General features: G+C 40.8%; 2 pseudogenes; both read right to left on the reverse strand.

The window, feature by feature from the left end:
• Positions 1-939: 939 nt before the first annotated feature.
• On the reverse strand, positions 940-2,908 carry LOC122672383 (annotated as a pseudogene).
• A 4,801-nt stretch (positions 2,909-7,709) lies between these two features.
• LOC122672384 lies at positions 7,710-10,618 on the reverse strand (annotated as a pseudogene).
• Positions 10,619-17,154: the final 6,536 nt, after the last annotated feature.

Below are 17,154 nucleotides of genomic sequence, written 5' to 3' on the forward strand. Positions count from 1 at the left end.
GCTATTAGAGTGTGATTGTGTGCCTATGTGTCTTTTGAGAAGACTGTGTGGGTGGTTGTGGTGAGTGTTAAAGATCTCAACAGGTGAACTAGGAGGTGAACCTGTTGGAGGAAAAAATTTTCTAGTCCACTGATTCACCCCCCCTCTCAATGGCCATCACTGTTCAACACTGTACTTATGCAAGAAATGAGCAACAAACAATGGAAAAAGCAGAGAGAACTGATATGTTGATTCAAGCAATAGCCATGAAATATTCTTATTTTGGATGACCAATTAAATAGAGAAGATCAATCACCATGGATATATCTATAGAACAGTAAAGAAAATGAGTATGAATACTATTCTTGTCAATCATGCATCATCATGTCATTTAAGCAAATTTGCATGACCATGACAACTTCTGGTCAATCAATAAATCTATCAATCATGGTAATTCTCTATCTAATAATGTAAATATTGTTTCTCATTTTTACATATTCAGAACCTCTGAATTCCAATCACCTAAAATCTCCAATCCAGTATGAGAAGGATTTTGGGTAAATAACAGACGATCTGTCATTATATGGAATTTTAATGAGGTTATGATTCACCTGCTTGAAAGAAGGCCAAGCCATTGGATCCAAGCATGAGCCCATCCAAACCATCTCAAACCCAATCTCACATCAAATTAGCTTCATTTTGACAAGTTCAAACTCGTTTTCCAAAACGATGGAAGATCTAGTTAAGCGAACTATTAGCAGAAGGAAGAATACAACACCAATCCAATTACGATGTAAAGGCTAATCCCCTTTTTCATGTTATTTTTCTTATTTCCTGATAAAAGCAAACCAAATTTGGACATTATGTGAATAATTTCGCAGCAAAAATTCCAAAGCAATGAACAAGAAGAAAAGATATGCAGAAATAAAGAAAAACTGGAGAAGACAAAAACGAAAGCAAAAGTGGATGCAAGGGAAAAGATTCACCCCTTTTATCCATACAAGAGGAAGTGGTGACCTTGATTACATTGGAAAATAATTAGGGAATTAGGGTTGTCAAACTCAATGCAAACTCCTCGTGAATCCTACCTAGCATTTGATGAACAGCTGTGTTTCATCCACTGAAGTAAGTTGGCAGTCTTCCTGAACCTGTTCCAGTTTAATTTAAAAACAAAAACCCTAATTAATAATTAATTGGTATTTTCATTTCTAATTAAAAAGTAATTAAAAAAAAAAAAAACACAAGCTGAACAAGTTCTTCAAACTCCACACTACTTACCTAAGAAAACTGTCATAGTTGTACACACTAACCTTCACACTGATGGAGTAGAGAGCCATTTGATCAACGGCTGTAACATTAAGGTGGAGCACAGTGAGGCGAAGAGCTTGGAACCCTGTAACCATCTTCAAGAGCTGCTTTGGTCGTCTCCTTGAGAGCACTTTAAGGTTCGCATGGCTTTCCACCATGGTCACTTTGATGTCCGCAATGGTTGAGCTATTCTCAGTCACATATTCATTTGCCACAGCGGTGTTCCTGCAATGAACTGAGCTTGAGGAGTATTGAGGGAAGGTGAAGAAATCTGCAAATGGGGAAGAGAAACCGGAGTCTGATCTTTAATTCGCTTCTGTGCCTTTAGTGATTGTAGGAGTTGCTCCACTTCCTTCACAAAATTAATGGCTCCTCTTATGATCAATGCTTGGTCTCCCTGCTTCCGAAGGTTACGTACGACAATGTGGGTCATCCTTTGGTTTTCCACTTCTTCTTTGTTCTTGCAACTCCTACAACCCGGATGGATGCAAGGGAAGAGTTGCCCATTGGTGAGGTTAGTTAGGATGAAGGTAAAATGGAACCCCTCCAGCGGTAATGGGAATGGGGAGAGGAACAAGCATAATGTAATGTGGAGAGGGAGATAGGGAGAAAGCTGTGGGAGATGGAACGGTGGTGAAGGTGCAGATGGATCCCACGCGAGATAGAGTGAGGGGGTTTCTATGTATGCTGGGGCCAGTTGGGCAAGAGAGAATATAAAAATTAGGAGATATCTTATTGAAAGTTGAAACTGAAATTTTATGAGTTAACTGATAAGGAAACTGAGAATAAGAAAGCAATTTTGGGTGAGAGAATTTAGAAATATATAGATTGGGGTGGGCGGCCGTATTAAGATGGGTGGGATATTTTAGAAAGAGAGAGAGGGGAACATGAGAGAGAAAGAGGGGGGGGGGGGGGAGTTTCGGAAGTAAAACAGAAAGTGGGAGAGAGTAGGAAAAAGAAAAAAGGAAAGTAAGAGAGAGGGAACTTAAGAGATGAGAGGAATAAGGAAATTAATTTTTAATGAGTAATTAAATATAAAAAAAATCAAAAGGGTACCAATATTTTGGGAAAAATAAAAAGATGAAAAAAACAATATAATGGAAAATATAAGGTATTTAATTAAGAAAGAAGGGTAAAATAGTAAAGTGAAAAAGTAATCATGAAGCATGAGTTCATGCACTTATATAATAGTAGTATGATAGTATGATATGATATGATATGATATATATATATATATATATAAAAGCAATGGACGTTTTGGTGGAAGGTGAATCCTTTGTCATCCACAACCGTGACTGCAGATGGAACAGGGGCATTGGCAGAGACCTCGATGCAAATTCTTCTGAAGGCAAAAGAGGTCCATCCTTTTGGTTCTTTCATCAGAGTAGAGAGCGTTGCTAATCATTGAACCGATGATGCTGAGACCAGTTTCACACCAAAAATGGAGGGGAAGGCCTGGAAGAGTGATCCACAAAGGAATGGAGTGTAGGTCTACCTTGCTCAGTTGCAAGTATTGATCCCATTGACGGAGGAAGATTGGCTTTTTCCCTACTTGCCAGGGGCCTCCCATAAGTTCTCGTTTTGTCCTCATCGTCAGAAAACCTGAAGATGAAAATTCCATTGTCCAAGAGGCAAGCATCGAATGATTCCTGAGGTCTCCATTGTTTGCTTAGGGATAGTTTGACTATGTTGAAAGGAGGTCAACTCCCAATGAAGTGACCTACCAAGCAATTCTTCCGATTCATTTGGAAATTTCAGTGTCTAGAAGGCCAGCAGGGTAGAGACCAACCTTCTTGTCTCCAACGGTGGAGGTAGAGATGAAATGGAGGCAGTAACTATCTCTAGAAGGAAAGGGAGCAGGGCTGAATAGGGAGTTCCAGGTTTTGGTGCGAAGGGAAGGGGGGGAGGGGAGGGAGAAAGCGGGGGTGTTGGTGAGGCTGGGAGGAGATGAGAGAGGGAGGGAGCGGAAGGAGCCGGAAGCAGGGGCCGCCGGAGGGTAGTCAGAAATGGGGGGGTCAGTCATGGGGAGGGTGGTACTTGAGCTTGTCCTTCTATTTTGTTTTAACTTCTTAGTTGAGTAGATTTCTTTACCAAGTTACTTTCTTTTTTATACATACCATGTAATCCAACAATGGAAGGAATTGAATGAAGAAACAGTTGGATTTCCTTACCTGTGTGGTGTGATTGTGTTCCCTTTCTCTGTTTCCTCTTTCTCCTTCCAAATCAGGTACGTCTTCCTTAGTTTCCTTCCATTGTTATTCCTCTTCTCTTCCTTGCTTTTCTTACTTTTCCTTTTCCTTGCTCCCTGTCCCTTCTTATTGAGATATATTCTCCTCTCTTCATGGTTTTGAGATTGCAGTTTCCTATTCTAACACAATCTCTTAACCACGGCAACTCTATCTCTTGTATCACATAAAATATAAGAATCCCACACAATCACAACCTTGTATAGAAACTGTATTGGACTAGGGCTCTCTATCCTCTATGTAATCTCCATGTATATATTGTCTCTAAGAGACCACAATTAATTAAGGAACGATTTCTGAGTTTAATATGGTATCAGAGCCTATTCGCTAACCCCTCTTTGTCTTCTCCAACGATCCTGGTTTCTTCTCTTTGCCCTAGTCCACTGCCATGGGTGATGCTCCATCCTCTATCAGGACCTTCCTTTCGGGTGCTCATCACTTCGTCTCTCTGAAACTCACTTCTACCAATTATTTATTATGGCGCAAGTAACTAACTGCGTATTTGCAGGGTCAGAACCTCTATTCATATGTTGATGGCACCAAGGTGTGCCCTTCTCCTCCTACGGATTCATCTTCGTGGCAGCAACAGGATTCCGCCATTGTTAGTTTACTGCTTTCCTCTCTCTCTGAGAGTGTTTTATCACTGGTTCTTAACACAGACACCAGCCACGCCATCTAGACCACATTACATGAGGCTTTTGGCTCCACCTCTTCTACTCGATTGATGTCCCTCAACATGCATTTACAAAATTTACAGCAACTACCTGATGAGTCGATTTCTGTATATCTTCAACGTGCCAAATCGCTAGCCGATGAACTGGCTGCAGCCGGTAAACCTCTTTCGTCTGGCGACTTTAACATTTATGTCTTGCTCGCCCTTCACTCCGATCTGCAGGCTATTGTGCCTTCTCTTCTCACGCAGCGGGATCCTCCTTCTTACAGTGAATTATGTGGTATTTTATTGCGTCATGAAAGCATGACCGAGTTCCAAAAATTGAAGCTGACCGAGACTGCTGTTGCCACTGCTCCACCCTCTGCTAGTGCTGCCCTGGCTAATAATGTCACATCTGATGCCACCTCTTCTGCAGGATGTGGTGGCCGAACCCGTGGTGGTCGCGGCCGAGGCTGTGGGGGTAACCTCTTTTGTCACCATTGCAAACGAACTAACCATACCATTGATAGGTGTTTTTATCCCCATTTACCCCCCCAACCCATATCCCCTTCAACTGTACAGCAACTACCCTTCCCCTTCCCAATATCGTCCTACCAACCCATACCCCAACTCCCCCTCTCCACATTCAAATCCGCCTCTTCTCCCTACCCCCTCCTACCCCCCATCCACGGCCTTGACCTGGTATCCTGATACGGGTGCAACCCACCACGTTGCACCTGATCTTCAGGCTTTTTCATCCTATGATGGTTATGGTGGTCATGATCAATTACATGTGGGTAATGGTAAGGGGCTGCCTATTCTTCATATTGGTCACTCTTCCCTACCCTCTAATATCTCTTCACGTTCTCTATCACTTCACAATGTTTTGCATGTGCCTTCTATCACTAAGTCCTTATTATCTGTGCAAAAATTTTGTGTTGATAATCATGTTTATTTTGAATTTCACCCCTCTCATTTTTTTGTCAAGGATCAGGTGTCCAAGGAAATTCTGCTCACCGGACCAAGTAAAGACGGGCTATATACACTGACTCCTTCATCTCACTCCTCTTCGCCTTCTATTTCTGTTGCTGAGTTTACTACCCTTGATGGATGGCACCACCGCCTTGGCCATCCCCATGAAAATCTTCTTCAGTTTATGCTTCGTGAATATAACATGCTGGGTCAGTCCACACGGTTACAGTCTATTTGTCCATCCTGCCAGTCCGGCAAGGCTAGTCGTCTGTCTTTGCGAGAAACTCATCATCACAGTCTTTTTCCTTTAGATCTTGTCCACAGTGATGTATGGGGTCCATCCCCGACTTTTTCTATTAATGGTCATAAATATTTTGTCATTTTTGTGGAAGATAATACCAATTATATCTGGTTCTATCCTTTGGCTAAGAAATCTGATGTTTTTAGTACCTTTTTAACATTTCAAGTACTTGTGGAACGGCAACTTTCTCAAAAAATTAAGGCTGTTCAGACAGACTAGGGTGGTGAATTTCGCACTCTCCCCCACTTCTTTGCAAAACTTGGCATTTCCCACCGCCTTTCTTGTCCTCATACCCATGAGCAACAAGGTGCCGTAGAGCGCCGCCATCGTCATATTGTGGAAACTGGCCTCACCCTTCTTGCTCATGGTTCTGTCCCTCTTTCATATTGGCATTTTGCATTCGATACTGCGGTTTCTCTTATTAATCGCATGCCTTCTGTACCTCCCATCGGGTCTCTCCCTTTCAACTCATCCATCATAGGCGCCCTGACTTTACTTTCTTGCGTATTTTTGGATGTCTATGCTTTCCTCTCCTCCGTCCATATAATGCTCATAAAATGGACTTCCGTTCCAAACCATGTGTTTTTCTCGGTTACAGCCCCTCTCATATGGGCTACAGGTGTCTTGATCTCTCCACTCATCGGCTGTATATAGCTCGCCACGTTCGGTTCGACGAGATGATTTTTCCTTTTGCATCTTTTTCACAGGTACCCTCTTCACCACCTTCACCGCCCACTCCTTTCCCTTGGGGTGTCCTACCTACCAGAGTACCCAGCACCGTCCCTATGCACACCCCTCCTGCACCTTCCCCTCCACCTTCCCCCGCCCCATCCACTCTGGCCATGCCTCACCCCATTGCTGCTGCTTCCCCTACACCCTCCTCTCCCCATCACACACCTTCCCCATCACCCTCCCCCCTGGCCAAATCCGTACATTGGTGGACCTCTACAACTTCACCCATCCTGTACCACCACGTGCCATGGTTACCACCGCTGATCCTCTCCCTGTTGAGCCTACTTGTTATTCTCAGGCTCGTAAAATTCCTGAGTGGAGGAATGCTATGTCTAAAGAGTTTAATGCGCTGGTTAAAAATGGGACATGGTCTTTGGTCCCCCGCCATCCCAGCATGAATTTGGTCGGGTGCAAATGGGTGTATAGAATCAAGCGCAAAGCTGATGGCTCCCTTGAGCGCTACAAAGCTCGCCTGGTTGCCAAAGGTTTCCATCAACTTGAAGGCCTTGACTATACAGATACATTCAGCCCTGTCGTGAAGCCCACCACTGTTCGGTCCATTTTAGCCATTGCTATCTCACAGGGCTAGGCCATTCGACAGCTAAATGTTCACAACGCCTTCCTCCATGGCGTTCTTTCTGAGGAGGTGTATATGATCCAGCCCCCTGGTTTTGAGGACACTTTTGGGCCTGATCATGTGTGTCGATTGCATCGCTCTTTATATGGGCTTAAACAGGCCCCACGGGCCTGGTTTCACCGGCTTACTTGCTTCTTAATTCCGTTGGGCTTTACTGCATCACGCACAGATCCCTCGTTATTTATTTTTTGCAAGTGGTCCTTGCTGATATATGTGCTCATATATGTTGATGATATTATTGTGACCAGCAATACCACCAGTCATGTTATGTCCTTGCTCTCCAAGTTGGCTGCAGAATTCTCTATTAAAGATCTGGGGCCCCTGCACTTCTTCTTGGGCATTGAGGTCATTTCGCAACCAAAGGGTGTTATTCTTTGTCAAAGCAGGTACATCAAGGATCTCCTTGAATGTGCGGCTATGCAGGATTGTCGGCCCATTTCCACACCTATGGGCACCTCCCCACCGTCTGATGCAAGGGGTGCTCTCCTGGGCACTCCTACCCGTTATCGTTCTATTATTGGTGCACTGCAATATGTCACCTTGACCCGATCCGATGTCGCCTTCTCAGTTAATCGGGTCTGTCAGTTCATGCATGCTCCAACAGAGGCCCATTGGGCTATGGTGAAACGTATCCTATGCTACTTGAAAGGCACAATGCATCATGGGCTCCTCTTTCAGCGGTCCTCTACACATTCTCTACAAGCCTTCTCTGATGCTGATTGAGCCGACAGTGGGTCTGATAGACGGTCCACAGGTGCTTATGCGATCTTCTTGGGTCCGAACCTGATTTCCTGGAATTCCCGCAAGCAAAAAATTGTGGCCCGTAGCTCTACTGAGTCCGAATATAAAGCCCTGGCTGATGCATCTGCGGAGTTGATATGGCTAGAGGCTCTCTTCAAAGAAATTGGTTTCCCGCTCCATGGCCCACCCGTTCTCTGGTGCGACAATATTGGGGCGACGTACTTGTCTGCCAACCCCGTCTTCCACGCTCGCACCAAGCATATTGAGATTGACTTCCACTTTGTGCGGGAACGTGTTGCGACTAAGCAGCTTTCGATCCAGTTTATTTCCACCACAGATCAGATAGCCGATGCGCTTACCAATGGACTCTGCACCGTTTGATTCCAATTTCTATGTGACAAGCTAAAGGTCCATCAGGCTGAACCTCCATCTTGAGGGGGTGTATTGAGATATATTCTCCTCTCTTCACGGTTTTGAGATTGCAGTTTCCTATTCTAACACAATCTCTTAACCACGGCAACTCTATCTCTTGTATCACATAAAATATACGAATTCCACACAATCACAACCTTGTATAGAAACTGTATTGGACTAGGGCTCTCTATCCTCTATGTAATCTCCATGTATGTATTGTCTCTAAGAGACCACAATTAATTAAGGAACGATTTCTGAGTTTAATACTTCTACACCCAGCCACTGTTTCTCTCATCTGTAATGATGCTTTCCGTCTGAGAAGAGTTCACTGAAATTCTTCTTTCATAACTCGGATCGACCCTAAATTCTAGGGGATAGATCTCCCTCCTAGGGTGACACAACCAGGGCTCAAGCGTGAGACACAAAACCGCTCCCTGTCATGAGACACAACCAGGGCTCAAGCATGGCTCCCCTCCTTACCGCCAGGTATGGTTTCAGACCTGTCAAATTGCCTGATAATTACTGCTTCAAGTAGGATTTATTAGAACATATAAGGATATTACATAAATACCTACACAAATTATATTGGTATTGGTCTTTTTGGGAGGACAAGGAGTAAGGATCTTGCCCTGTAATCTCAGGTCCAATGGCTCCCTAATGAAGGAGTTCTTCCCTTCAAATCTTGGCTGTGTTTCCGCCGCTAGCACAAGTCTCAACCCCTCTTACCCAGGATATTACCTCCCTTTGTGAATATTTCTCTGACTTCCTTTATTACCCCTCCTTTCTTTGGTTATTCTTCTTTATCCTTTTATTTTGGTTTGTTCCAAGTCTACCCTCAATAAATAAATACTAATCCCCTTTATATCTTTGTCTAATGTCTACCAAGTAGCACCTCAAAACTTCTGGTTATTGACAAGATAGCCACCCCCCCTTCGTATACAGCGACCCAAATTTTGGGTTCTTACAGGAATGAGTGTTGAGTCTTGGACAGCAGCCGATAAACAGCCAAGCTGATTAAACTTTTTTTCGTATAGAAATATGATGTCTCTTGTACACTTTTTGAAATCTAAACTACTAATTTTACCTTGCTGACAAACCTTTGTACCTATTGTAAATGTATCTTACCATTGGAAGTCTCAACTCTCAAGTTTCTGTTTGTTAATTCCTGGTGACAAGCTTACTGAGCAAGTGGTGGTGAGACCCTGTATTCAGTGAGGAACTATCTTCCATTGACATGTGTTTCTTTTGGTTTTGGCCTTTTAGCTCCATTGGAGATTTGTGTTTGTTTTGTTTTGCTTCTTCAAACAAAATATTCTTCCAAAAACAATAATACTTTTCCATCTAACATGGCAACCCTATAGCTGAGAACTCTTCCAATTTGTTAAAACATAAAGATATTCCGCTAGTACATCAATAGCCTACCTTGTTGATATGCTGGCCCAACTTTTCAGCAGACATAACCACAATAGTCACTTGTCATGAAGCATAGATTAAAAATTTATTCGTCCAAGCATCAAGAAAGTAAATGATTTGGAAAGAGTTAGTGAGAAAGATGTGAATGGTTTTGGGTTCACAATAAGTATGATTTGAAAAGAGTTGAATGGAGAAAACCCCTAGATAGGGATCACCATTGACAAGCATAATTGGGAGACAACACCAGTTAATTTATAAAATTTGGCAATACCTATATCACAGAGGGGACAATAGAAACAAAAGGGGTGGAAAGTAAAAGAGGATAACAAGTTTTGGCAATACCTATATCACAGAGGGGACAATAGAAACAAAAGGGGTGGAAAGTAAAAGAGGATAACAAGTTAAAAGTCTTGCTTGCTGCTATTAATGGAACCGTCTTTGTTGTAATGCTGAGCCCAACAACCTTCTTTCCAACATCTTGCAATTGTTGCCTCAGTGACACCGAATAGACTACAGAACACACAATAAAAAAGAGGGGATCATAAAGTTAAAAATTGCCACAACAAATTCTGATTGCCAAAGGCTTTTTCAAGCATAAAATAAATAATTTTCAATTTTTTTACTCTTAAAATTTTATTTTCCTTTATCTCTCCTTTTTCTTCTTTGGGTGAATAGGGTAGAAACTATTTACCATCTCCAGAATTCAATCCAATAAGCAAGTCATGCCCATCCTTAGCTTCGGGATCAAATGCGTGGCACACCGGATTTGAACTGCTGAAATGGATAGATTTAATAGGATCCTACACTCCAAATGCTTAATTCTTAAAAACGGTTTCAGCAGAAGGAAGTAGAACGAAAGTGCTAAATCAAGTGGAAGGGCCAAAGAAATTACCTTATCTTGAGAATTGAAGTCGCTAATAAAAAGGGTATTGCCCACATTGAATATCAAGTAAGTCCCTTTGCCATCATAATTCGAAGTAGCCGGAATGCTATAACTCGAATTCGAAGTCCCCAATGAACCATTCCTACCAGGCCCTAAGAGGGATTTACTCAAACCATTTTCACCTACAAATTAAGCTAAGTGCACGGCTGCCGTTCCCGCTACCCAATAACCTCGCAGCCGCTGATCTGACTCCGCTGCCGGCGCTGAAGCTCGAAGTCGTGGAAGGTGATACTTGTGAGGGTTTGTCCTTTAGATGAGCAACTGTTGCCTGGATAATCAATCAAACAATACAGGTTCTAGAAACAACACCTATGGACAATCCCTAATTCAAATTGAGAAAGGAAGGAGAAGAGACAGAGAGAAAAGTAGAAAACCCTTGTAATTGCTTATTAATAGAGTGAGAGAGAGACCTGAGTAGTGGATTTTGTTACAAAAATAGAAAGAGTAACAACATTTTGAAAAAATAAATAAGATGAAAAAAGATATAAGTTCATGCACTTATATAATAGTGTGATATGATATATATATCTTGTAAGTACCAAACTGAAAGGTGAAAGTAAAAAATGATTTTATGATTTATGAAATAGTAATCTTAAGGTCTATGATAGATATTCACATACCAAATAAAAATTTTTAGTAAATTGGTTTCCACCAATGCCTCAATCTTGCTTTGAATTTTTTTCATCGTAATTCCTTCTCGTCTTTTAACAACAAACATCTGGGTTGAGAGATACATGCCAAAAACTGATGTATGAAGTATAATGAATATTTCTGGGGTAATGAGTTGTTATAAACAACAAAACAAATATCATGCCTATAAGGTGTGGTGACATTGTGTGACCTACATTCATGATAAATGCATGCCTTTTAATACCACTTAACAAGACCTAACATGCATCTTATCAAGGTAGTGGGATTTCTATTATGTTATTTATTTTCTATTATAATAAAATGTTATTAAGACACTCACTAGTAGAACATGTTTTATCTTCATGATGATTTCATTATTTACCCTTAATGTAATTTTTTTTTCTTCTAGATATGTTAATATCAATGATTCTCCTTGTTGGTCCTCCTAATAGGTTGGAAAATAAAAAGTCTTACTGTTCATAGCCAAAACAATGACTTTGAGACTACAGTATTGTAGGGAAATTGAAGGTTCTCCATCACTCCCTTCCTACCATAAATGACTCAGAGCATAAGAATAGTAAGGACCAAATGTTAAGCACTAGACCTACATAAAATAATGTCAAAATTTAAACAATTCGACTCTCCTCCGATTATGGTGGGAGATGGAGGATCCAATCCAACCAAAAGAGGGGTGTTTGGGTCACTTCACAGGCGGCCTCCCCTGAAATGACCAAACTATATACCAATAGAACTACACAAACTTAGTATGAATACAACCGAACTTTATAGTCCATATTTATAGATAGGGGTATGATTGTTTTCAATTGCTATTTTTAAATCCATAGAGGTTCACGGGGAAGGAGATTTCAATAATGCCTCACCCTTAGGGCTACAACAGGGTCGGGTTGGGCCGGGCTTTATAGAACCCTAGCCCAACCCTAAGTTCCCTTAGCTGGGCCCAAGCCTGGCCCGACCCTGACTCAGGGCCAGAAAAATCCAATCCTGACCCGCCCTCAGGGTCGGGTCGGGCCGACCCTAATTGGCCCTGATCATGGGGAGGGAGAAAGAAATGCATGGGTTGGAATGGGCTGGGAAGAACTTATTAATTTTACATAAAATAACAATATAATAAATTATATTATAACACTTATTGTCTTCATATATAGTATATTATATAAAAAAATATGGGTGAAATTTAAAGTTCATAATGTATAAATTATATCAATATATATTTTATAGTATAACTTAAATCAGGGTCGGGCCTGGCCAGGCCAAGCTTAGCTCGAGGCCTCAACCCTAATCCGATCCGACCCTAATTCAGGGCCAGAAGTTTCTAGCCTTGACCCGCCCTCAGGGCCAAATATCTCAGCCCAGACCCTGTTCGGGCTCAGGGCGGGTTCGGGCCGACAGAGCCAAACTTGCACCCCTACTCACCCTTATCATGAGAGAGTTGAGTTGCTGATCTTTCTCCAATAAAACTTAGGCTTTGTTTGATTGCAAGAGAAATTGGAAAGGGAAGTGAAGGGAAGAGAAGAGAATTTTTTTTCTCTTTTAAGTCGTTTGGTTGTAAAGGAAGTAAAGTGAAATTAATTTTGCTAAGTTGTTTGGTTGGGTGTAAAATTGATAGAAAATCAATGTAAATTTTTTTTTTAAATTTGTAATTCAACCCACTTTACTAACTTGCACTTATTAAGGCAATTTCTTAATAATTTATTGGGAAAAGAACTATCCGGGTGTGTAGTCTACGCTAACACTCCCACGAGTCTATCTCTCTCCTCCCCATATGAAAAGACACTTCTATCCCCTTATTTTGAGGAGGAGAGAGATAGAAACATGGGAGTGTTAGTCTCGTATAGAAAACTGCTTCTCCAATTTATTTAAGAAAAGGGGAAAAAGTTTGGTAAAACACCAGCTAAAAAGTGAAATTGTACACCCCTCACATATCACTGTTTGCCATAATCTAATCCACTGTTTTCGTTATCATCTACAAAGCCGGAGTGTGATCTTTGGGCGTGTACTTCCCCCCTCTGTTTCTGTCTCCCTCTTCCACTTGCTCTGTTTTTCTCTCTACCTCCTCTCTATGCTTCATCCCCTACACCGTTCCCTCAGTTTCTCTCTCCCTCTTCCCTGCTCTCTTTCTCTCTCTGCTTCATCCCCACGCCGCTCTCCCATTTTTCTCTTCCCCCTCTTTCTCTCTCTGCTTTCCAAATTTTACTTTTTAATCTCTTGCATGCACTTACTTTCTTCATCAGGGAACGTTACCATTGGAGCTCTATCATGAGGACACTTTAGCTCTAGTCCCTTTTGGTTCTTCTGTTTCTTTCATTTTCTGTACCTAGAGATTGTAATATAGAGGCCCATACTCTAGCTAGCCGTGCCTCCAAGGTTTGTAATCTCAGGATCGATCAAAGCCGATACCGATCCATATTAGTCAAAATTGCTCCGGATTGGTAAAAAGCGGTAAAAAAACTAGGTTTTGTTGGACAGGTCTTGGAATCGGTCAGAAAATATTACATAAATATAAAAATTAAAAGTAAATTGGAAAATAACGGCCAGTATTGATCCTATCCAGGCGAATTGATTGATCCGGATCGAACTGATCCCGGGATACAAACTATTTTAGAATCTTCTATTACAAACCATTTTAGAATCAACCGATACTGATTGATCTGATCCTGAGATTTGGGCGATCCGATCGGGTAGACTGATCCATAAAACGATTCATTGATACCAGACATGATTGGTAATTACTCAGGATTGGTCTAGGCTGATACCGATCTGATCCGGATGATTTTGACGGATCTGATCAGAGATTACGAGCCACGAGTGCCTCAAAACTGAAATTGCTACCGTCTCAATCCCACCCCTCATCCCATTAAATTTATGTTTACCACTCCTATAGATTGAATCTATTACGTGTACCCACCCCTAAAATTCATCTATTTCAAAAACCTCTCTTCTATTTTGAAAAAACTCTTACAACCGCCTACCGTTAGATTAGAACAGTTAAGTGATGATGTCATCGCCCAATTTTAATCTAAATACCCATAATATTCTTAATAACACCTCCTTCCATATTTACCCATTCGGAATGAAGTGATATTACTTTTTTACCCCATTAGGGATAAAGCAAAGTATCATTTTTCTATAAATGAAAAAAAGAGAAAAAAAAAACAGGGTAGAGAAAACCTCCATGGCTGCTGAACAATCGAGAGCCTCTGCCTCCATTCTTATCTCCGATCAACCGACTCCACCATCACCCGCCATTCCCATCTCCGGCGTCGCTATCACGTGGGGTTTCGATTTAGTTCTTCTGCTCCATCTACATCGTTCGTCAGAGAAAGATTCCGATCAAATTCAGTTATGATTCTTGAATTCCTTGATCTCTTTGCAAATTTTGGATCGGAGCATTCTAGTTGGATTCTCTTTGGGATTATAATCTCTGTTAAACGAGGAGAAGATGTATGTGATGGGAGATCAAGAAGAGGATGAATTGTGTATGGTGTTACGTATGAGTAGGGGTGTAAATGAATAGGCGAAATCCGTTTCCGTACCTGTGTCCGTATCCGTTTAGCACTATCCGAGTCCGTCCGAAAGCTAAACGGATGTGGATACGAATAAGCTATAGCTATACGAAAAGCTATGTTTCATGTAAACGGATAAAATATTCGATTTGTATCCGTGTCCGTATCCGTTTAGCACTATCCGAATCCGTCCGATAGCTAATCGGATGCGGATGTGGATATAGCACTATCCCAGCCGAATCCGATCCATTTACAGCCCTACGTATGAGTATGCAAAATTCTCATCCTGAGGCCAAAAGGAGCAAACCTAGGGAGAATGTTGGGTCTTCAACGGTCTACTGAGGACTCCCCCTAGCAAAAAATAGGAAATTGCATCGAGAGCTTATGGCTGCTGCGGCAGAAAGAGGATGACGATGGCAAAAAACCTTGAGGCAGCAATGGTAGAGACCAGATTCACAGTTGCTGCGCCAGATAAGGGTGTTTCTGTTATTAAAGCAGAAAAAGATGTGGTTACTAGGTCTATAAGCCAAAAAACCGAGGCAGGGTCTCCTGTGGTGTGTTGGCTGCGTACCCAAACATTGCGGGCCGTCGGATGATACGCTACACACTGTATCGTGCTACAAAGTACCCAAGTCCATAAGATTGGTACACATATTGAGTTTTGCTTTTCTCAATGTTCACTTGTCAATTAGATTGGTTAGTTGTTAATTCTTGTACTTTAACTTCATTGTGTTTTGCGTTACGGCCTGCTGGTAAAATTTGTAACTTAGTTAACATGTTTCCTACAGACAAATTAACAGTATGCACAATAAATTTAATTTCTTTATGCATAGACATCAATACTACCAAAAGTTTCAGCAGAAGTTCTTTATTTTGAGGCATTATCGTGGTACTTAGTCTCTAATGTCTCCACTTGGGTAATAGTGTGAAACTCTGATGAGTTGAAAAATGAAAGCATTAACTAGTTGAACTGATGATCTTTCTACTTTGCCCTCAGTTATTATGACTTCTTTGTACACTTTTTGGAAGTGATTCTAAACAAAATATATAATGGCTTGACAAGACTAAGAATTTGACATAGAAAAAGAGAGAATATCCAGAGCTGCATAATTGGAATGACTGAGATGTTTCCATATATTTAAAGAACAATAAGAACACAACTAGTTTCTGGTGCCACCGCGACAATCATCCACCCCTGTTCTTTATCTCGCTCTTTTTTTTTTTCTTATTCCAAATTACTGTTTCTGATCCCATGGAGACCCCATTTGTGCTGCTGCTTTTGATATCTTGAGGATCGAGACCATTTTTCCTGCTACTTAATAGGAATTCTTTCCGTCATTTTATCCTCATTCTTTTTTAATTTTTGTGAGACTTTATTGCATTACTAACTACTGGTGGTCGTTGCCGGAGTAGGAGGTGGTCGCTGGAGAAGGAGGTGATCCCGGAGCAGCAAGTGCTCCCAAAGTTTTCTAGGTGGGTATGCAATGGTAACAAGGCTAGCAAAACTGTCTTTTCAAATTAAAATCAATAGAGTTAGCAATCAGGGGTATAAAAGTAATTTAAAAATTTTCAGGGGTGATAAACGTAATAGATTCAAACTACCAGGATGATAAATGTAAATTTTTCAAAAAAATAAAGGGAAAATTTCTTAGATCTACTAGATTAAAAAAATAATTACAAAATAAGTATATTTTAAATTAATTTTACATCCATAAAGTTATATTTTAAAAAGATTTATCCAATCCCCAAATCAGTTAGTTTTCGTCCCGTCCAAACTTCAAACTTCCTAATATACCCTTTGATTCAATTTTTTCCCAATAAAAAGCTAAAGATAATGCCTTAATAGCGTAACCGTTTGCATTTTAAAAAGAAAAAAAAAAAAAAAACCAAACATCCATGTGGCAAATATGTGTCTGTCGTCAGGTGTGCAGTGTGTTCTTCATGGACTCATCTTCTTCTTATCTCTAGTTGTGTTCTTCATGGACTCCTCTTCTTCTTATCTTTAGTTGTCTATGACTCCATCCCTCTCCCTGCAAACCTCTACAACGAAGAGAAAAAAAAAAAAAATTGCAACAGGGACAAGGGACAAAGAAAGTGAGAGAGAGCCAATACTCACCGGGACCAATGAAGATGATTAACGAGTGGAAGAGGGATAACGAGATAGAGATAAGTGAAGATGATTAGTGAAAGAGGGATAAGAAAATAGAGATAAATAAGCATCTAACCGACTTCTATTAATCTTGCAAGTTTCTCTATAGAAAAGGAAATTCAATAAGTTATGCAAATGGTGGTTTTTTTTTTTTTTGAATGCAAACGGTTGCACTATTAAGGCATTATCTTTAGCCTTTTTTTAGGAAAAAAATTGAGTCAAAGGGTATATTAGGAAGTTTGAAGTTTGAACGAGATGGAAACTAACTGGTTTGGGGATTGGGTCAATCTTTTTAAAATATAACTTTATGGGTGTAAAACTAATTTAAAATATACTTATTTTGTAATTCTTTTTTTAATCTAGTAGATCTAAGAAATTTTCCCAAACATAAATTGTTTAATAGTCAATTATAAGTCGTAACTGTACCACCTAGAAAAAATGGGAAAATAAGCAAAAAAAAGTGGAATATTATTATTGTCAAAGGGCATGCTATTTTTCAAATGTTACAAGGCA

This window comes from Telopea speciosissima, chromosome 8 (genome assembly GCF_018873765.1).
Source record: "Telopea speciosissima isolate NSW1024214 ecotype Mountain lineage chromosome 8, Tspe_v1, whole genome shotgun sequence".
NCBI lineage: Eukaryota > Viridiplantae > Streptophyta > Magnoliopsida > Proteales > Proteaceae > Telopea > Telopea speciosissima.